Below are 25,977 nucleotides of genomic sequence, written 5' to 3'. Positions count from 1 at the left end.
TGTTGCTCTCAGTAAAACCTCCACAACAGCAACGCCGGAACCAACAACGTAATGCTCTAAACCGGTCAACCTTCACGTCCTGGGTCGGCGAGCGACGATGCTCGTGCCGGTCGGACAGCTCCAGACAGACTCCGACACTGCGTCCGCCCCGGTAGCTGAGTGGTCAGCGTGACAGACTGTCAATCCTAAGGGCCCGGGTTCGATTCCCGGCCGGGTCGGAAATTTTCTCCGCTCATCCCCATCGACACGCAGGTCGCCGAAGTGGCGTCAAATCGAAAGACCTGCACCAGGCGAACGGTCTAACCGACGGGAGGCCCTAGCCACACGACATTTCCATTTCCGACAATGCGCAGAGACCGCCAGCGGCCCAGTCAGGCAGAACAGCAACTCAGTAACGCCAGCAATTTAAATCAAAGTGGTGAGATGGAAATACGTTAAAACAGGGTGTAAAATACCAAATAGTGGGACGGCGAGCAATACACGGCTCACCTCGCATTTCCATTTTTGCAAATATGCGGAATGATGAATGAATTTTTTTTCCTAACAAGTAGACTTTCAACTATATACTAAGACGCTCATGAAAACATAACAGAAATTAAATTTTTAACATTATTTTCCCAAATATAGTTTTACAGTAACCGCTCGAAATTTCTGCCTCCAACACCGCTACAAAGTTGAAATCCTCGTAGAATTTATTGTCTCACACTTCCGAAAATTTTTAGCTTGCACGACTGACTAATCCCTTCTTGAGGGGCATCGATGATTGACTGCCGATTTGTGATCGTAGCTCACAATAGTGCAATTCCCATCTGTGGTTATCTGGCAAAGTTTATTAGATTAAAAATCCGCTACTCCTATCAGTAGCTCCAATCTTTGGTTATCTGGCAAATTTTGATAGATTAAAAATCCCCTTCTCTTATATGACCTTATTATCACTTTTTCTCCAGACTGTATAGTTCTTGAAAGGTAGGAAATGAATCATTGGGGTAGTAGGGAACAATGGCCCACAGTATTACAGAACAACGTCCGTATGTTCTGGCGCATTGACCTCATATAACGGCGAAACATTAACTTCAGAGCTGGTTACAACTGGATATGCAATGGTAACACAAAGCTCTTACATTAAAAGAAAAAAAGAGAGATAGAGAAGAAGAACAATGAAAAAAGAAGGAAGAAACTACCCTGGCATGGCACGACTGACAATTCCTTCCATCTGTCGACAGGCGTTGATATACATCAACGGGGACAGGTGAAATTGTGTGCCCCGACCGGGACTCGAACCCGGGATCTCCTGCTTGCATGGCAGACGCTCTATACATCTGAGCCACCGAGGGCACAGCGGATAGTGTGACTGCATCCCTTGCACGTTCCCCGTGAGACCCACATTCCCGACTTAATGTCCACACACTACATTCGTAGTGTCCCTGCCCATTACACCCATTACTCGCTGCAGACAATCTTACCGAGTCCCGTAAGAGTTCGGGCAATACGTGTGCATCCAGCACAGAAAAAGAAGGTCAACGGCCGGTTAGCCGTAACTATATGAAGATGGTATCTGTTCTTTCGGACATGTCCGACACACTGACACCATCACAGTCTTGGCCTTGTGACATGGAGTGTTATCTTGTTGGACAATATCGCTGCCGTCGGGAAACATGATCGTCATGATGGAGTGTACGTGGGATGCAATTAGTGTACGATACCCCATTGGCCGTCGTGGTGTCTTGCACAAGCTCCACTGGACTCATGAATGCCCACGCGAATGTTCCCCAGAGCATAACGAATGCCGGACATTTGCCACACCGGACATTTGCCACACCGGACATTTGCCACACTTGCCCCTTCGCCAGGTAGCTTGCCTTCGCCAGGTAGCTTGAGTAGCGATCCCTCAGGTAAGGGACGCCCTTCCCCGCACTACCTCTGTCCGCTTTCAAACCGCCGTCTCCACATCTTACTCGATACAACCAGTACGTAAGGGACCTTCTTCTTCGACATCTTGGCCAAATACAGAGCTTCTTTTCCGAAATCGAAATATTTATAACTTTTGGGAAACGAAAGCAGTACTGACGATTATGTCAGTATGTAATTAATTCTGCCAAGTATAAATATAGATTCCTCTGTCTATACGGTAGCTTCCTTTCACGATGAAACGAGAATGCGAATGTATGCTAATCATTTCTTTCTGATCACTGCATTTGTGCCTACTTTAATTAGTACAACTGCATACCCAAAACACAATAGGGAAAGAATAAATGGGTTTGTGAATGTTTGAAAAGAAGAACGACGTACTCCATATTAATTTACTCTCTAAAAACATTAGTTAATGAAGTGTAGCGGGACAATGTTCAAAACGTAACTGAAAACACGTTCACTAAATAGAGATAAGAACATCTATGATTGACATGTCATCTAAAGTCGACTTACAATTTTAAAATGTTAGAAATAAGGAAATGAAGTAATACAGAATGCTATGCTTGTAACGTATATCGTTGTTCTACATTGTTTAGCTCTGGTATTCACAGGGTCACAGAGAAAGCATCTTAGGTTCTGGAGGGAAAAGCCGTAATTGTAATTATCTGCACTACAACAGAAACAAGAAGGACAACTTAAGGAAAAATAATGTAAGCTCACAATCGATTTTGAAGCAGATAGTTCCTGTGACTTAGTATGGGCAGAGGTTATATTCGACAACCGGAATAAATTAATAACTGGCTCCTTTTACCGACCCATTGTCTCACATGAAACACTTACTGAACAGTTCAAAGAAAGGAAAACTTGAGTCTCATCACAAATAGGTACCCTACTTATACAATTATAGTTGACAGTTACTTCAATCTACCTTCCGCATGTTGACAAAAAATACAAAATGGCTCTGAGCACTATGGGACATAACATCTATGGTCATCAGTCCGCTAGAACTTAGAACTACTTAAACCTAACTAACCTAAGGACATCACACAACACCCAGTCATCACGAGGCAGAGAAAATCCCTGACCCCGCCGGGAATCGAACCCGGGAACCCGGGCGCGGGAAACGAGAACGCTACCGCACGACCACGAGCTGCGGACCGACAAAAATACATTTTCATACCCTGTTGTAAATAGAAAACAACTTCCGTAATTGTTCTAAATGCTTTTCTTAAATTATTTTTAACAATTAGTTGACGAGGCCATTCAAATTGTAAATGGTTACGCCGGCGGCGGTGGTCTCGCGGTTCTAGGCGCTCAGTCCGGAACCGCGCGACTGCTACGGTCGCAGGTTCGATTCCTGCTTCGGGCATGGATGTGTGTGATGTCCTTAGGTTAGTTAGGTTTAAGTAGTTCTAAGTTCTAGGGGACTGATGACCACAGATGTTAAGTCCCATAGTGCTCAGAGCCATTTGAACCATTTGTAAATGGTTACGAAAACACACTTGAACTCTTAGCCACAAATAATCCTGAGCATTACGACGGATAGCGAGGCTCACTTCCGTAACAAAAAAATTCACCAAAACTAAACGCGAAATATATCTATTTATAAAAGCAGCTAAACATTCGGGTGACGTCTTTCCAAGAGGTAGCCTCCAATTGTAATATCCCCACGGAAAATTACCCTCTACCACGCACTAATTAATAATGACTAATCAAATCATCCATATTTATTTACGTTTGAAAAGTATCTGATCAGATTTTCTAGTAAGATATGCGCCGACAGCTCGTCGACGCCAAGGTAGTTTTCTAGTACGTTTATTGTCTGGAACAACAGAGGTACAGGTATGTATGCTCCATGGTTATTATAGTTGGGATAGAGAGAGAGAGAGAACGGAACTTTTTCCAAAATCGGATTGTTAAAGAAGTTTTTGGATACTCTTCTTCGCATTAAAGTGAACAAGGGAAATTTGTGCCGCTAGTGGGAGACATAAAGAAATACTAAACCTGTGAAAATAAATCTCTTGAGATATAAAATACCAGAAAACGGAATCTGTACAACAAAGGATTTAATATAAACCGTTCATCTGAAATCAGGTTTGTGAACATTTTATTACAGAGTGAATGAAGAATGAGTTCTCTGTATGAATCATTGATGATTGTCTGGGCCTCTAATTAATTGGGAAGTTTCAGCTGTGACGAAGAGAACCTGCAATCTATGAGTTTTACAAATCGTCCAAAAAGGCTTCGTCCACATCTGAAATATTAGATCTGTCGTACATTGAACGGATTGTTCAAACGATCGATTTTCCCAACTGAATGCAGCGCTTAATAATAATAACAAACGTAAAGATCTTTTCTAGCAAAACTGCCGCTGAATATTAAGACGAGGGGCTCTACCAGAGATTCGACGAGGCTGATCTCAAGTAATATATTTTCATTGTACACAGATAAATTATAGAGAGAGAGAGAGAGAGAGTGAATGTAATTCTAGAAATTACTTACAATCCTCCAGTAGTATAATTGTTTGTCTGTCCTTTTACGGATCAGCCAATCATAATCCACGAAGCCCTGACTTTACTGTACTGATTCAGGCGTGAGAGTGAAGGAGCGATAAAGACGACAGTTACACTTCTGTACAGACAAACACTACACCAAGTAGCGGCAAGCTGCATTCAACACACAAAGACTTTCATCACGATTCAAAACATCACAAAACAATAATAAGAAAGAGAGTTTTAATTAGACAATCCTTACAAACTATGTAAATTAAGACCATATGTGGCTTAAGTTCAAAGAAATAGTATCAACAGCACTCGAGATATTCATACCAAATAAATTAATAAGAGACGGAATTGATCCCCCATGGTACACAAAACACGACAGAAAGCTGTTGCAGGAGCACCGCAAAAGGCACGTATAATTTAGACGAACGCAAAATCTCCAAGATTGGTGAAGTTTAACTGAGGCTCGAAATTTGGTGCGGATTTCAATGCGAGATGCATTTAATAGCTTCCACAACGAAACTCGCTCTAGAAATGTGGCGGAAAATCCAAAGAGATACTGGTCCCATGTTAAGTAAACCAGCGGAAAGGCTCAGTAAGTACCTTTACTGCGCGACAGCGATGGTAATGTTACTGTAGACAGTGCCACTACAGTGGAGTTAGTAAATGCATTTTTCGAAATTCCTTCACCAAAGAAGACGAAGTAAATATTCCAGAATTCGAAATGAGAACAGCTGGAAACATAATTTAGGAGTAGATATCCCTGGTGTTGCAAAGCAACTGAAATTACACTGTCAGTGACAGAGGAAATGATCAAATATCTTTTAAAAAAGTCTGTAATGTATAAGAAAAGTAGGTCTAATACATTTGATTCTGATGTTCTTTAGTAACAATTAATTTTCAGTAGTAAGCTCCTTACTTTTCTGACCTGTTTAAAGATAATCAACAATTTAGTAAGAAATTTTAATTTTTAAAGGACTATATTTAAATGTACTTAAGTAGATTTACATCTACTATAAATGTTTGCAGCTAAACTTAAATAAAAAATATTTGAGGTGCCAAAATTGTCAACCTTAGGATCAGATCAGTTTTGGAATGTCAATTTTAGGTGCAATTCAAAGGTTAAGTTCCCATTTTCTTTCACAAAAGCGTAGAAAAAAGTTATCTTAACGTGACAACAATAGGGACACTTTTGTGAGGCTTGAAACACTTTTTAATTTTTACATTAAAGGCTAATTCGGATCACACTTTGCACAGGCTTTGGACCGTGAAAATGATAAATGACCATCTACCATTCTGGCGTGTGTAAAATCAGCCTAAACACGCTGAACTAATGTACACTCTATTTACAATTACAACTTAATACTGTATTAGCTCCGATAATGCTGCTTCAATGTTTTAATAATTTTATATTAGTAATCTGCGAGGACTCAGTGGTCTTCATAGCTTTTAATACATTTTTAACGTATTTTAGTCCAGTTTCTGAATATGGGCAATGGCTTTCAAGCAAGGCCTAATGTTGCCAGTCTCTTCATAATTCTTTACGATTCTCTCTATCCTGTCGTCCAGCTCCAAGTACTTCTTCTTCCTCTTCTTACCTTCAAGATTCATTTCCAATTTCATGTACATGCAGTTTGTGAGCTCTGCTTCCTTTTTCAAGCACTCCACCAAATAGTTGATTCTAGGGTGAGGGTTTCCAATAATACTATTTGTTTTGCCACCCTTCAACAGCATTCGTCGTTCGGTGCCTTTTCCCGTAACAGTCCCACATTTCTTTTGCGATATCCTCATTCTCTAGCCAGTTATCCACAAAGTAGTCAAGAAAATGAGAGAACCTTCCGTTATCAGGAGCTCCTGCATGAATCTCAATCCATCCATTGCTTACGTCCTCCGGTTTTACAACTGCCAGCGCTGCACACACGCTGACGTGAAGTCTTAAATCCTCGTTCTAGCGGTACTCCTCAGTTAGACCGAGAACTATAATTCTTCTCCATAAACTCTTCTTCATATGGAAATAGAATCCATATATTTCAGTTGTGGGAAAAACTTGACGAATGGTCGATATCGCAGCTGCCTCAAAGTCCACCTTTACTTGTTTAGGACACCACTCAGACACTGCCTGTTTTATCAGACGAAACAGACGAACATATGTGTCTTTCTTCTTATTAGGGAGCAGTGCAAATACAATAGGAAGAATGTTTGTTTCTTTAATCGGGCCTCCTAAGTCTACGTGTATGGTGAAGGTCTGTACAAACTGCTTGCTGCATCTCTTAAATGTTCCATCCATAAAAAAATGGGCACATGTTTTTAAAATTTCTTTTCCTTTGCTTCGACTAAAAATCATTATTCTTGCCTCTAATCGATCGTCTTCCAGAAGAAAACTACTGCCATCTCCCACTTTTAATAGATCTTCATGAAGATCAATTTCATAAGAGTTCTTAGGCTGTTGTCGGTTCCCCCGCTCTTGACTCCGTCGACGACGCATGGCTCTCTTCATAGATTCTGAATTAGGCATCACTGTAACAAAGTCACAAACTGTATTATGTAGATTTCCCATTTCATCCGCGTATATCTCCGATAACTGTGTAGTTTCTTCTCGAGACCTTTCTCTCCGCCCTTTCCACTTGCTTTCTCACTTTCAGAGCTGCATCGTCAGGTGGTCCACAGAGATGTTCTAATACGCTCAACACTTCTGCGTTCCTCGAAAGCAGCTTTCCCTTGCAATGATCCGCTTTTCGGGGTAAACACATCCATGTAACAACACCTTCTTTAGATTCCCTCTGTTTAAGATACGCGTAACCTTTGTAATGAGCAGGAGGCCTGTCCTTCTTTGTTGTAATATCTTCCATACTGATGTCACGTTCGGAACTTCGAAAGCAAACTGGGCGGCCGGGTGAGGAGGAGGAGGAGGAGGAGGAGGGGGGGGGGGGCAAGGGACCCGACCCTTCGGAGCAGGTAAAACCGTGGCAAATGTCCGGTGTGGCAAATGTCCGGACACCGGGCATAACAGAGTCGCAGCCAGCTTGTCTCCGTCCCACAGTACGGGTGTCTAGGAGACCTTCCCCTGAAAGACGACGGATTTGCGTCCTCTCAACGTCCGGTGCCGATGGCCACGAGCCCATTTCAGTCGTATCTGCCAATGTGGAGGCCCACTGTTTGTTCAGATACACTTGTACTGTGTCCAATATCAAAGTCTGATGTTAGTTTCGCCACAGTTCGCCGCCTGCCCTTTTTTACCACTCTGCTGAGCCTATGACTTCAGACATCTGTAACCAGGGGTGGTCGCCAAACTTCACAACGAATGGACTTGGTTTTACCTTGTTTTCGCCACGTATTGAAGACGCTCACCACAGCACTCCTCGAACACCTGACAAGTCGTGCCATTTCCAAAATGCTCGTGCCGATCCTCCGGCCCATCACAATGTGTCTTGGGTCAGATCGCGCCTTCCCCGTTCTACACATGGACAGCACGCTCACTGACACTATATGCACCGTGCGTGTGTCTGACTAGCAGTCATCCTTCGCCGGTCACACTGGTTTCGCCTTGACGGGTTTATATCGATAATAGGCCTGTGATCATATGTTCTGGCTGTTCAGTGTATATGGCCTAGGTCACTGTAGTCGCATTCCACTGTTGCATAGCAATGATGGCAGCAGCAAACAATCTAAAAAAGTGATTGTGTTACTGGCCTGCTTCTAAGAGGACAGGGCATCTGTGCATCTGACCTAGCGGATACCCAGTCTCGACTCCCTGTAAAGGCAGGGAGTTTTTCCGAAGGACTGAAATGTAGTCTAATCAGTCTCGTTGGAGAAGCAGAACCCTCTGGAAAAGCCAGCATCAGCAGCCGGTATAGATATGTGTTAGAGGCCCGTACGTGTAACGCAGCTTTGCAAGGAATTTCCAACTCTCCACCAAGGCAAGCATTAGGAGACTGGCGTAATCAACTCAAAAATTGAGACTGTAAAATTGTTTTGGTAGCAAATATTCTCAGCCGAAAACCAAGACCGTGATCACAAAACAAAATGATTAAAACGAATCAGATTGGTGTCTCTACATCGACACTGTTTTCAAACCGGAATATTTTTTCTTTAAAAAAAGCTTATACGTCCCTAGTTCCGGAAATGGCAATTAATTTCTACTTTTAGGATCGAAGCATATGTGGTCGTATAAATGTCAAATGGACTTTTTAAGGAATTCAGATGTATGTCTTGTTGTCCTAAAGGTGATGAATAAGTGGTAAATAGGCTTTTTTAAGTAATTCGAAGGTTTTTGTGCTAAACGCGACATTCTTTTTTGTGTGACTAAACAATGAGGTGCATCGCGTATTGCGTTAAGACTGTAGATTACTGTCCAAATAAATGGGTCAGCAGGTGCAAAAACACCGTTGTTGACGCTAGGAACAGATACAGTATAACCTCGTTAGCGCGAACTCGCATAAGACGAACTCGCGGTTAACGCGAAAAAAATATTTATTCTTATGGTATGTTTTATCGGTTAATACGAATTTCGGTTAAGGCGAATTAAGAACTCTATTTCAGTTCCTAGCGTAATTGAATTTCACTGTAACACAAACTTTCGACCTTAGAGTATTCTAAAGTGTAATTTTTTTCCGAAATGAATGTAGGAAATGTAGCTATAAAGCTAATCATACTGATTGTTGACTCGTTTTGAACGTATTGTATGTCGGTGGCCGCGATTATCACCTCAACAATCAGCGTATGCTGTACATTGTAAGACGTTCAATAATGTGCGCAGCAGCATTTAGGAACGTACTCAGGTGTTCTGTTAGTCGTAGCCGTATCGAGTTGGAACACTGAATAAAAACTACAGTTATAACCGGTACCGTAGCACACGAAAATGGCAAAGGGGAAACAGACAGCTCTAAATGTACAGTTAAAGCTTAATATCCTAGATGAAGTGGACCGTGGTACCAAGAAAACAGCAATTGCAGTTTGGAATACCTAAATCTACTTTATCTACGATTATTAAGAATCGAGAAAAAATTATTAATGCTGCATCATCAGGTTTTGGAAACAAATCTAAACGACTTCGTACCGCCAAGTATGAAGACATCGAGACGTTACTGCTAGAATGGTTCAATCATATGCTTGCATCTAACATACCTTTAACTGGCCCTGTGATTCAATCAAGAGCAAATGATATTGTTAAAGATATGGGCATCTAATACTTCCGTTGTTCTGCTAGTTGGTTGTATCGGTTCCAAAAGAGACATTAAGTTTCATCTGCACAAATTTGTGGTGAAGCAAATAAAGCTGATGAAGAAAGTGCGAACAGCTGGTTGCATGAATTCAACCAAGTGAGGGAAAAGTATGCCTCGTGTGATGTGTTTAACATGGATGAAACTGGATTTTTCTACAATCTTTTTCCAAATCACGCCCTGGGGATAAAAGGTGATAAGTGTCACAGTGGAGCATGAAGCAAACAACGTGTGACTTGTACTGTGCTGTAATGCTGACGACAGTGAGAAGTTTCGTCCCTGGGTTATCGGTAAATTGGAGAAACCACGTTGTTTTAAAAACATAAATATGGACACTTTACCTTGCATCTACTCTCACCACAAGAAAGCTTGGATCGATGGCACATCATTTCGCAAGTGGCTTCTTCGTTTCAACAGCCGAATGGTTGCTCAAAATAGACATGTTCTTCTTACATTGGACATATGTACTGCCCATAACGTTCATGATCTGAACTTATCCAACATAAAGGTTCAGTTTTTTCCACTCAACGCCACAAGCCGCCTTCAGCCTTTGGACCAAGGCATAATCTCCCTCATAAAGAGAACTTATCGTAAGCCACTTGTAAGAGCTGCAATTCGTGCTGCTGAAAACAATAGTGCAACCCCAAATTGGAATCTGCTTGACGTAATAAAAGCCATCGCAGCAGCCTGGAACTCAGTATAGCCACATCATATAGGGAAGTGCTTTAACAGAGCTTAGAGACATAGCAGCACTGAAGATGTCCACGAGTTAGAAGATACCACTTCCCCTGATGAATGGACAGTTCTGCAGAACGTTGCGAACCCTGGGATTAGTTTCGAAGAATTCATTAGTGTAGACGACGATGTTGCCGTATGTGCTTCTGTGGAATCGGATGTGCCAAAAGCTGTGAACGAGATGCAAGAAGGGCCTCAGAAGAAAATGAAGAGGAAGAGAATACAGATACCATTCCACCTACGTGTCAGATGTTTACGACCTTGGACTGTTTAGAACAGTTTAGCTTCAACATTCAACGTCACTGCTGGGTTTACGGACACTATCATTACAATTGGTTGTGAAACTACAAACTATTATCGTTCCCATGAACGTCAGCGAACCACGACCGAATTTTTTTCAAGAAAGTAACGTACATAATTTGTGAGTACTTGTAATTTTACAATCACTTCATAGTGTTACAAGTCTACAATAACGTCATTGATAGTGTAGTGTATTACACATTAGTGTGCTGCTGTACATGTATACTTAATAAAATCTGTGTCTTTCAATTAACACTAATTTTTTTTTAACACAAACTCCTGATTTTTCAGTCCCTTAGGATTCGTGTTAACGAAGTTTTACTGTAGTATTTTCAGCAAGTAGCTGTATGGACACTTGTTTCATCAAGCAAGAAACTGCGCTTCTCGAACGATTATTTACTCTTGCCAGGAGATATCAACTGTTAGAAAGTGATCGTAAGAAACTGCGTTTCTCGAACTAATATTTACTCTTGTCGGGAGATATCAACTGTTAGAACATGTCAGCACTCGAGTTCGTTGGCAATAACCGGATTTTGTTGAACGCAGTGATCACGTAGTGATCAGTTTTCCCCAGATACGGAGCATTAAGGTAAGATGATTCGAGTGTTTACACGCATTGTGGAACTTACACGCTTTTTCCCCTGCCATTAGAGTGCATTATTTGAAGGCTAAATACTGAAAAATGCAGAAAGTACAGGAAATCCCAAGGCAAACATTAGTCAGGAGGGGAAGCACGCTGAGGAAATCGACCAGCTGTCTGTTTATTGCCGTAAATAACCAGTACCTTAGTCTGATATAGTACATAAATTACCGCGACGAATTTGTTGAGAGTTTGGTAGTTAATTTCTTTCCCTCATTAGAAAAGCAACCTTTATCTGTCGCCCTTGCCAACCGTCCCAAAAACAGTTTTATGATGCTAGGATAGTTCAGGTAACACGCCGACGTCGCAAGCTGAAGAAGTAGAGATAGAGAAAGTGTATGAGAGCACTGCTGAATTCAAAACAGGGCTGGGGACAGCAATATCTTTACCTTATACGTTGATGTCAAAAATTAAATACACACTAAGACAAGAAAAAAGGGTGCACCACGAAGGAATTATGGAAATTGGTCACAAACTGATATGCATACAGCTATCGACAGAAAATGCAAAACTGTAAACTTTGGCAGCCGATGGATTGCCATGTGATATTGATTGCAGCGCAGTTTCATCGCGCATCTCGGAAGGATAGTAAACAGGGACATATCGGTACCTAGGCGTAATGTCTTTGCTGATTTCATTCCTCATATTCAGCTGGACAGTAAGTACACCTCGCAGAAAGGCATGTGAACAATATACGCAGATATCAATATTGAAGAGAGGACCTGTAGTTGGGCTCAAAGAAGCTGGTTGAAGTAATCGGCGAATCGCTCAACATTTGAATAGAAGCGATGACGCTTTTCGACGACGTTGGCAGGAATGTGTGAACCGTGCCCGAACAGAGCGTCAGCAAGGAAGCGGTCGACCTAGAAAGACGACAGAACGTGACGACTGCGCAGTCGTCAGAGAGGCATTCAGAGCCCCTGATTCAGCGGCCCACAGAAAGTGGGCAGAGCCCACGGCGCCCCTTGCGCCTGCTACCATTGACATCTGTACACCAACAAGCTCGTCTGCAGTGGCATCGGGCTCATTCGGCCTGGAATCTTGTTGGCCGGAGTACAGTTGTCTTCAGTGATAAGTCCCACTTGGAACTGAGCCTCGATGACCAGCGAAAACATGTCAGCAGTGGGATACCAACATGACTCTCGACTGTCATAGGGTCCGACAACCAGGAATGATGGTCTGAGGTGCCATTTTATTTCATAGCTGGACCCCTTTGGTTGTCATCCGCGCCATCCTTACAGCACAGCGATACATCGACGATATCCTACGCCCCGTTTTGTCTGCCTTCCATGGCAAGCCATCCTGGGCTTACATTTCAGCAAGATAATGCACGTCCACACACGGCGGGTGTTTCCACTACCTATCTTCGTGATTCCCAAGCACTACCTATGCCAGCAAGGTCGCCGCAAATCTCCACAACTGAGAAGGTTCGTAGCGTTATTTGCAGGACCGTCCAACTAGCCCGGGATTTTGACGAGCTAACGCGTCAGTTGGACAGACTTCGGCACTAGGACATCAGTAGGACATCCAACAACTCTATCACTCAATGTCGAGCTGAATAACTGCTTGAATAAGGGCCAGATGTGGATCAAGGCGCTATTTGTTTGCCCAGTTTGTGAAGTTATCTTTTTTGAATAAATCATCCAGTTTTTCTGAAATTATAATCATTTTTTTGCTTGTGCATGTACATCACGTGTAGCGATGTCACTCCTATTGGATTAATTCTTTCGTGATGTGTCTTTTTTTTTTTCTTAGAGTGTATTTATGTTGTGAGCGTCGTAAAAGCTGTAGTCTTAGCCATGTGGATGGTGGGATGCACAGCCATTGAAATGTTAATCCATTATAAATACGTCATCAATAGCTAACCTTGTGCTTTCCATTTGGTCGCTTCCCATTTGGTCGTTTCTGTTAATCTGTCTGCAGCACTTCAACTCTAGGATGGGAGCGAAAGACTGTAACTTCCCTCTCTCTACAAAAATATCTGTTAATAAAAGTCTATTCTGGTGCACGCTGCACAATTCCAGTTGCACGTTGCCTGTCTAACTGCTTCCAAGGGGAAAAGAAATTTGATTCTCAATGTTGCGTATAACTGAGAGAATTTAAAAATTTAAAAAATCGTCACTATCTAGATACCAAGAGGTATTCTTCTTCTTCTTATTTCCTGTTGCTCTTACGCAGAGCATAGAGCTTCAACGAAGATCCACCCGTGCTCTCGATTTCGGGTGAGTGTTTCAAATCTGTAAACGTTTTCCACTGCTTCTTGGCCTCTTCCTGCACTGTCCTCCTCCATGATGTCTTCGGTCTTGCTCGTTTCCTTTCACCTGGTGCTTTCCATCGAACGTCTTGTATCTGCACAGCACACTGGCTTTTTCGGAGGGTGTGTCCGATCCACCTCCACTTCATTCTTTTGATTTGTATGGTGACAGCGTCTTCTCTAGTTCTTTTATAAAGGTATTCATTGGATATCACATTTGGCCAAACCATTTTATTAATTTTCGTAAGAAATTTGTTGAGGAAGGCTTGCGATTCTAAAGGTAACCTTGTAAGTTTCGCAGCACTGCTCTAATATTTGTTCTAAATACTTTAGTCGTTACGGAAATCTCTCTAGCCCCCATGGTGGGTTCAACTGGATGAATGGCCCCTCGCTTCCCGGATTCTTGCTCTGACATCGGCAGCTGGTCCTCCGCCTTCAGTAACTATACTCTCAAGGTATGTGGACTCATTTACCTTTCCAACATCCTAATTGCTCACGGTCAGCTTTCTCGTCTCTCTTGCATTGATTTTCATAATGGTCATCTCCGCTTCATGTTCAAGGTCTTGCAGATTTCATTTCATGTAAACCCTGTTCGGCGAGAGGTGGCAGATGTCATCAGCAAAATCAAGATTTTCCAATCGCTCAGTCAGTCCCCATTGTATCCATTCTTCTTCTTTCCATCATTTTTCTCATTACTTGATCGAAGACTAGTAAAAAGATCGTTGGAGATAAAAAGCACCCTTGGCGAACTCCAGCCTAAGAAGGGTTTTGTAACTCATGGAAGACTTGTGCTGAAGGTTTAACTCAATAAGACAAGTATTACAGAAACTGTGTACATGTCTTGAGGCGGAATATCTCCTGGGGCGCTAATTACCGGGCTGTATCCATCCTCTGAGAGGACTTAGCGAATCCAACAAACTTTGCACGTAACTTCCAGACTTTACGAAACTTTATCTCGCTGATCTTTTTTTTTTAATCATAAATCTTCTGTCTGGTTTGATGTGGCCAGCCACTAATTCATTCGAGCATAGCACTTACAACCTAAGTCCTCAATCATTTGCTGGATGTATCCCAATCTCTGCCTTCCTCTCCAGTTTTTGCCCTCTACACCTCCCTCTAGTACCATGGAAGTCATTCCCTCATGTGTTAATAGATGTCCTATTATCCTGTCCCTTCTTCTTGTCAGTGTTGTCGACATATTCCTTTCCTCTCCAGTTCTGCGCAGTATCTCATCACTCCTTACCCTATCAGTCCACCTAATTTTCAACATTCGTCTGTTGCACCACGTCTCAAATGATTCTATTTTCTTCTGCTCCGTTCTTCCCACAGTCCACTTTTCGCTAGCATACAATGCTGTGCTCCAAACGTACATTTTCAGAAATTTCTTTCTCAGAGTAAGGCCTATGTTTGATACGACTAGACAGACTTCTGTCGGCCAGGAATGCCCTTTGTGCCAGTGCCAGGCTGATTTTATGTCCTCCTTGCTCCATCATTGGTTATTTTGCTACTAGTTAGCAGAATTCCTTAATCTCATCTACTTCGTGATCGTCAGTGACGATGTTTTCTCGCTGTTCTCATTGCTGCTACTTCTCATGACCTTCGTCTTTCATCGATTTACTCGCAGTCCACTCGTTAGACTGTTCATTCCATCCAGTAGACCACTTCACTTTCACAGAGAATAACAATGTCATCAGCGAATCGTATAACAGGTGTCCTTTCACCTCAAATTTTAATTCCATTCCTCAACCTTTGTTTTATTTCCTTCACTGTTACTTCGACGCATAGATCGAATAGTAGGGTCGAAAGACTGCACTTTTTAATCCGAGCACATTCGTTGTCGGGGTTCCACTCTCATTATTCCCTCTTGGCTCTTGTAAAACTTGTTTATTACCCGTCTCTCCCTACAGCTTACCCCTAAATTCAGAATTTTGAACACCTGGCAACATTTTACATTGTCGAACACTTTCTCCAGGTCGACAAATCCTATGAACGTGTCTTGTTTATTCTTCAATCTTGCTTCCAATTTCATCCTCAACCTCAGAATTAACTCCTGGTGCCTTTACCTTTCTTTAAATCAGACTGATTGTCAGCTATACATCCTCAATTTTCTTCACCATTCTTCTGTATGTTATTCTTGTCAGCAAGTTGGTTGCATGAGCTGTTAAGGTGATTGTGCCCGAATTCTCGCACTTGTCAGCCCTTGCAGATTTTGAAATTGTATGGAGGATATTTTTCCGAAAGTCAGATGGTATGTCGCCAGACTCAAACATTCTACACTCCAACGTGAATAGTCGTTTTATTGCTACTCCACCCAATGATTTTAGGAATTGTGATGGAGTGTTATCTATCCCTCTGCCTCATTTGATGTTAAGCTTCCCAGAGCTCGGCAAAGTCATATACTAGGGGAATCGCGCAGCTGACGACTTTGAATTCCAGCAGGTATTCACGATCGGTTGGCTACCTTTCTTTCTTCTTTCGGAGTGCTGACCTACATCCACTAAAACTTGTTGTTTATTCCGATTGTCGTGTACATGCAAGATAACAAAATGCAAAGTCCATTTTCATTTCCATTGTCAAATTACATTACAACGATCCGAATACCGAGGCACATTACTGAATATTTTAGCTGGGAGTCTTTTATATGGATGGAAAGGTGGCCCATCGTAAAACCCCCAACCTGGAAGGTCCGGATTTGTCATCAAGCTGGTTTCACCTCACTCAGAATTCTTCCTACCCTTCAATGAAGAATAGGGGTAGTAAGAGACTTACTACTCCCATCGGCTCTTGCGGAAAAGGAAAGGAGGGGGAATGACAGGTCGTTGCAGGACTCGCGTCGCCTGGTTCCTCAGCCAGGGCTTTTCGGTATGGATGACACTACCAGCAGCTACCGACGTTTCCCCCAGTCTCAACGGAGCACGCAAACCTCCCTGCCCAGATGGATAATGCTTCGAGTCCTTGGAGTGGAATAAAAAACTGCAAATATTTTAGTGATACAGAGGTATATTTAACTATACACTGATGAGCCAAAACATTGTGACTACGCTTAATAGTTTGTTTGACAGCCTCTGTAACGAATTACTTCACTGATTCTACATATCAGGACCCAACAGTTTGCTGGTAGGTTTGTGGAGCTGCATGGCATTAGGTGTCTACGCACAGGTCAATTAATTCGTGTAAATAACGGGCCGCTGATTTGGGTATGCGGTGATGCGCCCTATAGCGATCCAGATGGATTCCATAGGATCTCCATCAAGTGAATTTGGTCGCCGAGGCATCAACGTGATTTTCTGTGACGTCATAAGCGCGTGACTGCGTGTGAGATCGCTCTCTAAGTTTTCAGCTATTTTTAGGTTTCAGATATATATTTTAACTGTTTTTGTGATAATATTTACTATATAAGTGACTTATTAGTGGTTTCTTCATTCACCTCTGCATTTCTTGTGTTGTGGCCTGTTATTTGTGAGTGTTTCGTATCGAGCAACTTAACCTCTTACCCGTGTTTACATTCCGCGCTGACCAGTTGCAGCTGTAGCGGCGCATCGAAAGCTAAGTACTAATTAATTGTTTGTGTATAGTAGTTTATTTAGGAACTTTAGTAGTCTTCAACCGGTGTTCTTGGTGTTTTCCGGTGAAATAACTTCAGAAGAAATTTTTGCGAACTACTTTCAGTTTCGTTACTGTCATTAGACGTTTGATTTTCTTTCTGTGTTAGTATTTTGTTATATTCTCATTTGTTGTTGATTAATACTGTCAATAATAGTAGTTACTTCCCTTGTAGAGCAAGTTTGTGATTATTGTAGTCAGTTTTTAACATCTTCTTATTGTAGTAGCGGAACTTAGATAAAGTTGTTTTCTTGTTTCAATAATTGTAAAATTTTACCATGACTGAGAAGTGTGGGCTTTGCCGTAGGTTCGTGAGCAGTGGATTGCGGTGTGAGACTTGTTCGAAGTATTTTTACTGGGGGGAATGCAGTGGGGAAGCCAGTGGGCATTCTGGTGAGATCCTCTCCTGGAACTGCAGGTTATGTAGCAAGAGTAAGTTGATAGAGGAGCAGGAGCGTAAGATCTGTGCCCTTCAGGTGCAGTTGAAAAACGCACAGGAGGAGCTAGATAGGATGAGGAGGGAGAAGGGGGTTGGGGAATGGGAGCTGGCTGTTGGCAAGAGATCTGCTAGGAGAAGGAGATTTTCAGATAGTTTTACTATTGGTGTTTGTAATAGATATGACCAACTGTCAGAGTCTAGTGGAGAGGAATCTCTAGTAGCTGTAGATGTAGGAAGTATGCAGCAGACCTCAGCAGTTACGGTGGCTAGGACAGTTGCAAAGTCTAAGAGAAAGAAGAAGGTTCTGCTGTTAGGTAGTTCTCATGGTAGAGGTGTAGGCCAGCAGTTGCAGGAAGTTTTGGGGAGTGAGTACCAGGTCACCAGCATTGTGAAGCCTAATGCAGGATTGGCTCAGGTGACTTTTAACATAGGGGGGTTATGTAGGGATTTTACTAAAGAGGATCAGGTAGTGATTGTGGGTGGGGCTGGTAATAGTATTGATAGGGATGGGGAGTATGACATAGATGGTGACCTGGAAAAGATAGCCACTCAGACTGGCAACACGAATGTGCATTTCGTGGAACTGTTTCAGCGTCACGATCGGCCTCATCTTAATACAGCCGTCAGGCGTAATAACATGAGACTTGGGGGTGCGCTGATGACAGAAGGCATGAGTCACATTTCAGTGGTGTCGGTGGAGTCTATCGGCAGGACGGGTTTCACTAGACATGGCCTACACCTCAACAGGTATGGGAAGGGGAGGTTGGCAAAACTTATAGGTGACAGCATAGGTGGGGGTGGTGGGATCATTCATGGGAAAATTCCGGTAGTTGTGGGTGTTACAGCTGTACCTTTTTTAGATTGAAGTCAGCTGATAGGTATTCCTGCTTAAGGGAAGTCTCTCTAACAAAGAAGCCACTTTCTACAAAGCTTGGGTATCCGATTAATAAGGGAATTAGTATATTTCATCAAAATATACAAGGTATTAGAGATAAAGTTAGTGAACTGCTTATAGATGTTGACTCTGAAATTATTGGTATATCTGAACACTTCTTAAATAAGGAGATAATTCAGAGGCTTCCTTTACCAGGATACAGGTTGGCTGGCAGCTTTTCTAGGAGCTCTTTGCGGTGTGGGGGAGTAGCCATGTATGTGAAAAACGGTATCCCATTTGAGTCAATTGATGTTTCAAAGTACTGCACTGAAAAGGTGTTTGAATGTTGTGCAGGTGTGGTTAAATTTAATGGAGCTAAACTTCTTACTGTTGTTATTTATAGATCCCCAGACTCCGATTTCACAACATTTTTGCTAAAGCTAGAGGAGGTTCTTGGTTCACTTTATAGGAAATACAAAAAGTTAGTTATATGTGGTGACTTCAATATTAATTGTATAAGTGATTGTGCAAGGAAAAGGATGCTGGTAGACCTCCTTAATTCATATAATCTTATGCAAACCGTATTCTTTCCAACGAGAGTGCAAGGGAACAGTAGAACAACCATAGACAATATTTTTGTTCATTCGTCATTATTAGAAGGGCATTCTGTTAGCAAAAAGGTGAATGGCCTTTCAGATCATGATGCACAAATTTTAAGTCTAAAAGATTTTTGTGCTGCAACACATGTTAAATATAGTTACCAACTTTTTAGGAAAGCTGATCCAGTTGCTGTACAGACTTTTGTAAACCTTATCAAGGAACAAGAGTGGCAAGATGTTTATAGTGCTGATACAGTAGACGATAAATATAATGCTTTCCTCAAGACTTTTCTCGTGCTCTTTGAAAGTTGCTTTCCGTTAGAACGTTCAAAACAGGGTACTAGCACAAACAGGCAGCCTGGGTGGCTGACTAAAGGGATAAGAATATCTTGTAGAACAAAGTGGCAATTATATCAAAACGTTAGAAACAATCACAATCTAAATGCAGCAGCCCATTACAAACAGTATTGTAAGGTGCTTAAAAAAGTTATTAGGAAGGCAAAAAGTATGTGGTATGCAGATAGAATAGCTAAGTCTCAGGATAAAATTGAAACCATATGGTCAGTCGTAAAGGAAGTTGCTGGTCTGCAGAGACAGGTCGAGAATATAGAATCAGTGCGTAGTGGGGATGTCCGTGTTACTGATAAGTCGCATATATGTACAGTGCTTAATAATCACTTTCTGAATATAGCAGGTGAACTAAAAAGAAACCTAGTCCCAACAGGGAATCATATAGCGCTCTTAGAAAAAAGTGTTCCGAGACTGTTACCTGTAATGCTCCTCCATGATACTGACAAGAGGGAGATTGAGTTAATAATTAAATCACTAAAGACCAAGAACTCTCATGGATATGACGGGGTATCTAGCAGAATACTGAAGTATTGTTCCACGTATGTTAGCTCAGTACTTAACCATATCTGTAACTTTTCCTTTAGGAGTGGTCGGTTTCCTGACCGATTAAAGTACTCGGTAGTGAAGCCACTTTATAAAAAGGGAGACAGGGATAATGCTGACAATTATAGACCTATTTCTATGCCATCGGTGTTTGCTAAAGTTATCGAGAAGGTTGTATATACAAGGTTACTGCAGCATTTAAATTCACATAATTTGCTGTCAAATGTACAGTTTGGTTTTAGAAATGGCTTAACAACTGAAAATGCTATAGTCTCTTTTCTCTGTGAGGTTTTGGACGGATTAAACAAAAGGTTGCGAACGTTAGGTGTTTTCTTTGATTTAACGAAGGCTTTTGACTGTGTTGACCACAAAATATTACTGCAGAAGTTGGAACATTATGGAGTAAGGGGAGTAGCTTACAATTGGTTCGCCTCCTACTTTAAGAACAGAAAGCAGAAAGTAATCCTCCGCAATATTGAGAGTGGTAATGATGTTCAGTCCCAATGGGGCACTGTTAAATGGGGCGTTCCCCAAGGGTCGGTGCTGGGGCCACTGCTGTTTCTTATTTATATAAATGATATGCCTTCTAGTATTACAGGTGATTCAAAAATATTTCTGTTTGCTGATGACACCACCTTAGTAGTGAAGGATCTTGTGTGTAATATTGAAACATTATCAAATAATGTAGTTCATGATATAAGTTCGTGGCTTGTGGAAAATAATTTGATGCTAAATCACAGTAAGACTCAGTTTTTACAGTTTCTAACTCACAATTCAACAAGAACTGACATTTTAATCAGACAGAATGGACATGATATAAGCGAGACGGAACAGTTCAAGTTCCTAGGCGTATGGATAGATAGTAAGTTGTTGTGGAAAGCCCATGTTCAGGATCTTGTTCAGAAACTAAATGCCGCTTTATTTACCATTAGAACAGTATCTGAAATAAGTGACATTTCAACACGAAAAATAGTATACTTCGCATATTTTCATACGCTTATGTCATATGGTATTATTTTTTGGGGTAATTCTTCTGATTCAAAAAGGGTATTTTTGGCTCAAAAACGGGCTGTTCGAGCTATGTATGGTGTAAGTTCGAAAACCTCTTGTCGACCCCTATTCAATAGTCTGGGAATTTTGACATTGCCCTCACAGTATGTATTTTCTTTAATGTCGTTTGTTGTTAGCAATATTAGCTTATTCCCAAGAGTTAGCAGCTTTCACTCAGTTAATACTAGGCAGAAATCAAATCTGCATGTGGAATGCACTTCCTTGACTCTTGTGCAGAAAGGAGTGCAGTATTCTGCTGCATCCATTTTCAATAAGCTACCACAAGAACTCAAAAACCTTAGCAGTAGCCCAAACACTTTTAAGTCTAAACTGAAGAGTTTCCTCATGGCTCACTCCTTCTATTCTGTCGAGGAGCTCCTGGAAGAGCTAAAAAATTAAGCAAATTCCAGTGTTACATTCTTGATTTTCTTTATTTAAACTAACGACTTGTCGCCTGAATATGTTTCTTATATTTCATTTCATTCTGTTTCTACAATCGCGTTATAATTTCATGTATTGACTCGTTCCATGACCATGGAGACTTCTCCTAAATGTGGTCCCACGGAACAATAAATAAATAAATAAATAAAACACGATGTGGTGTGGACTAGACTAATGCTGGGGGGAATTCACATCATGAGTCCTGCAGGGCTGTCCATAAATCCGTAAGAGTACGCGGGGTGGAGTTCTCTTCTGAACAGCTCGTTGCAAGGCGTCTTACATATGCTCCATAATGTTCATTTCAGGGGAGTTTGGTGGAGAGAGGAAATGTTTAAACTCAGAAGAGTCTTCCTGGAGACACTCTGTAGTAATTGTGGACGTGTGGGGTGTCGCATTGTCCTGCTGGAACTTCTCAAGTTCGTCAGAATGTACAGTGGACTTGAATGGATGCAGTAAATTAGACACGCCCTACATCATTACAGAGCCTACATCGTCTTGAACAGTCCCCTGCTGACAGGCAGAGTCTGTGGATTCATGAGGTTGTTCATCCGCTTGATACAATTTGAAACGAGACTCGCCCGACCAGGCAACGTGTTTCCAGTCATCAACAGTCAATATCGGTGTTGACGGGCCCTGGCGTAAAACTTTGTTTCATGCAGTTACGAGTGGGCCTTCCACTCCGAAAGCATATATCGATGATCTTCCGTTGAATGGTTCGCACGCTGAGACTTTTTGATGACCCAGCATTGAAATCTGCAGAAATTTGCGGAGGGGCTGCACTTCTGTAACAGTGAACGATTCTCTTCAGTCGTCGTTGGTCTCGTTCTTGCAGGATCTTTTTCCGGCCGCAGCGATGTCGGAGATTTGATGTTTTACCAGATTCCTGATATTCACGGCACACTTTTGAAATGGTCGTACGGGAAAATATCCCCTTCATCGCTACCTCGGAGATGCTATGTCCCATCCCTCGAGCGCCGACTGTAACGCCACGTTCAAACTCAAATCTTGATAACCTGCCATTGTATCAGCAGTAACCGATCTAACAACTGCACCAGAAACGTGTTGTCTTTTATAGGCGTTGCCGAACGCACCGCCGTATTGCGGCTGTTCACTTATCTCTCTATTTGAATACGCATGCCCATATCAGTTTCTTTGGCGCTTCAGCGTATTATGCTCCCTAAACCACTGCGGCAGGGTTCTGGCTCCGAGACACGGGCAATTATACCGCTGAAAACTGACCGGCGTTGGGGAAGACATCAATCATGAAAAGATGCAGGTCGCTCGCAGCTGTTAGCGTGTCTTCGATTACTACTACAGGTCCCATGCATGAGAATATCTCCCATAGCATAATACTGCTCCCACCAGCCTGCGCCCGTGGCGCGCTGCACGTTTCGAGTCGCCGTTCTCCTCGATGACGGCGTTTGTGGAGATGGCCATCGACATAGAGTAGCAAAAATGCGATTTACCCGAAGAGCCGACACTTTTCCATTGGTCAATGGTCGAATCCCGACTGTCCTGCGTCCACCGAAATCGTAATTGACGATTTCGGTGGGTCAACAAGTGAACACGTAGGGGTAGTCTGCTGCGTAGCTTCATGTTCAACTATCTACGATGCACGGTGTGCTCCAAAACACTTATGTGTGCACCAGCAGTGTGCTCTTTCGGCAGAGATGTCACAGATCACCACCTGTCCTACTCTACAGAGCAGACAAGCCTCCGAACCCCACGTTTTGTGAAGAGTCGTGGACGTCCAACCATTTAGCACCTAGTGGTAGTTTCACTGCCCTAACTCTATCAGTAGATGTTCACGACAGGATCATCTGAACAATCAACCAACTCCGGCGTTTTCGAGATGCTCGTTAATGGCTCTACATGATAATAATCTGTCCTTTGTCAAAGTCGCTGATCTCTTTAGTTTCCCCTGCCTGCAGCCTGTATCTTCGCTAAGGTGATGCCCTGTCCGCCTCTGCTCCGCTTACATACTACTGTTACCGCATCACGTGCCTGCAGTGCGACCAGGCGGCATCCAACCTCGCCGTGGGCAGTGGTCATAATGGTTTGGCTTATCAGTGTAAGTACGTAACGTACAAAATTAAGAACTAGTACGAAGAATAGGCGGGGAAATAAGTTTGTGGAAGAACCTCATCAGAAATCTGAACATGATGTGAGGACATTTGTTAAGGGAGGCAAGGATAATTAACTTTGTAGTGGAAGGAGCCCCATGAACCATGGACCTTGCCGTTGGTGGGGAGGCTTGCGTGTCTCAGCGATACAGATGGCAGTACCGTAGGTGCAACCACAACGGAGGGGTATCTGTTGAGAGGCCAGACAAACATGTGGTTCCTGAAGAGGGGCAGCAGCCTTTTCAGTAGTTGCAGGGGTAACAGTCTGGATGATTGACTGATATGGCCTTGTAACATTAACCAAAACGGCCTTGCTGTGCTGGTACTGCGAACGGCTGAAAGCAGGGGGAAACTACAGCCGTAATTTTTCCCGAGGACATGCAGCTTTACTGTATGATTAAATGATGATGGCGTCCTCTTGGGTAAAATATTCCGGAGGTAAAATAGTCCCCCATTCTGATCTCCGGGCGGGGACTACTCAAGAGGACGTCGTTATCAGGAGAAAGAAAACTAGCGTTCTAAGGATCGGAGCGTGGAATGTCAGATCACTTAATCGGGCAGGTAGGTTAGAAAATTTAAAAAGGGAAATGGATAGGTTCAAGTTAGATATAGTGGGAATTAGTGAAGTTCGGTGGCAGGAGGAACAAGACTTTTGGTCAGGTGATTACAGGGTTATAAATACAAAATCAAATAGGGGCAATGCAGGAGTAGGTTTAATAATGAATAAAAAAATAGGAGTGCGGGTTAGCTACTACAAACAGCATAGTGAACGCATTATTGTAGCCAAGATAGACACAAAGCCCATGCCTACTACAGTAGTACAAGTTTATATGCCAACTAGCTCTGCAGATGATGAAGAAATTGATGAAATGTATGACGAGATAAAAGAAATTATTCAGGTAGTGAAGGGAGACGAAAATTTAATAGTCATGGGTGACTGAAATTCGTCAGTAGGAAAAGGGAGAGAAGGAAACATAGTAGGAGAATATGGATTGGGGGGAAGAAATGAAAGAGGAAGCCGCCTTGTAGAATTTTGCACAGAGCATAACTTAATCATAGCTAACACTTGGTTCAAGAATCATAAAAGAAGGTTGTATACCTGGAAGAATCCTGGAGATACTAAAAGGTATCACATAGATTATATAATGGTAAGACAGAGATTTAGGAACCAGGTTTTAAATTGTAAGACATTTCCAGGGGCAGATGTGGATTCTGACCACAATCTATTGGTTATGAACTGCAGAGTGAAACTGAAGAAACTGCAAAAAGTTGGGAATTTAAGGAGATGGGACCTGGATAAACTGGAAGAACCAGAGGTTGTAGAGAGTTTCAGGGACAGCATAAGGGAACAATTGACAGGAATGGGGGAAAGAAATACAGTAGAAGAAGAATGGGTAGCTCTGAGGGATGAAGTAGTGAAGGCAGCAGAGGATCGATTAGGTAGAAAGACGAGGGCTAATAGAAATCCTTGGGTAACAGAAGAAATATTGAATTTAATTGATGAAAGGAGAAAATATAAAAATGCAGTAAATGAAGCAGGCAAAAAGGAATACAAACGTCTCAAAAATGAGATCGACAGGAAGTGCAAAATGGCTAAGCAGGGATGGCTAGAGAACAAATGTAAGGATGTAGAGGCTTGTCTCACTAGGGGTAAGATAGATACTGCCTACAGGAAAATTAAGAGACCTTTGGAGAGAAGAGAACCACTTGTATGAATATCAAGAGCTCAGATGGCAACCCAGTTCTAAGCAAAGAAGGGAAGGCAGAAAGGTGGAAGGAGTATATAGAGGGTTTATACAAGGGCGATGTACTTGAGGACAATATTATGGAAATGGAACAGGATGTAGATGAAGATGAAATGGGAGATAAGATACTGCGTGAAGAGTTTGACAGAGCACTGAAAGACCTGAGTTGAAACAAGGCCCGTGGAGTAGACAACATTCCATTAGAACTACTGTTGGCCTTGGGAGAGCCAGTCATGAGAAAACTCTACCATCTGGTGAGCAAGATGTATGAGACAGGTGAAATACCCACAGACTTCAAGAAGAATATAATAATTCCAATCCCAAAGAAAGCAGGTGTTGACAGATGTGAAAATTACCGAACTATCAGTTTAATAAGTCACAGCTGCAAAATACTAACGCGAATTCTTTACAGACGAATGGAAAAACTGGTAGAAGCGGACCTCGGGGAAGATCAGTTTGGATTCCGTAGAAATGTTGGAACACGTGAGGCAATACTAACCTTACGACTTATCTTAGAAGAAAGATTAAGAAAAGGCAAACCTACGTTTCTAGCATTTGTAGACTTAGAGAAAGCTTTTGACAACGTTAACTGGAATACTCTCTTTCAAATTCTGAAGGTGGCAGGAGTAAAATACAGGGAGCGAAAGGC

The 25,977-nt window shown here is 42.2% G+C and overlaps 1 non-coding gene across 1 annotated transcript; it reads right to left on the bottom strand.

Moving 5' to 3' along the window:
* Positions 1-1,260: 1,260 nt before the first annotated feature.
* Trnaa-ugc (transfer RNA alanine (anticodon UGC)) lies at positions 1,261-1,335 on the bottom strand. The gene has a single exon. It is a non-coding gene; the product is annotated as a tRNA-Ala (tRNA).
* Positions 1,336-25,977: the final 24,642 nt, after the last annotated feature.

The sequence above is a fragment of the Schistocerca nitens genome, chromosome 7 (genome assembly GCF_023898315.1).
Source record: "Schistocerca nitens isolate TAMUIC-IGC-003100 chromosome 7, iqSchNite1.1, whole genome shotgun sequence".
In the NCBI taxonomy this organism is placed as follows: domain Eukaryota; kingdom Metazoa; phylum Arthropoda; class Insecta; order Orthoptera; family Acrididae; genus Schistocerca; species Schistocerca nitens.
This window is presented reverse-complemented; position numbering and strand designations above follow the sequence as displayed.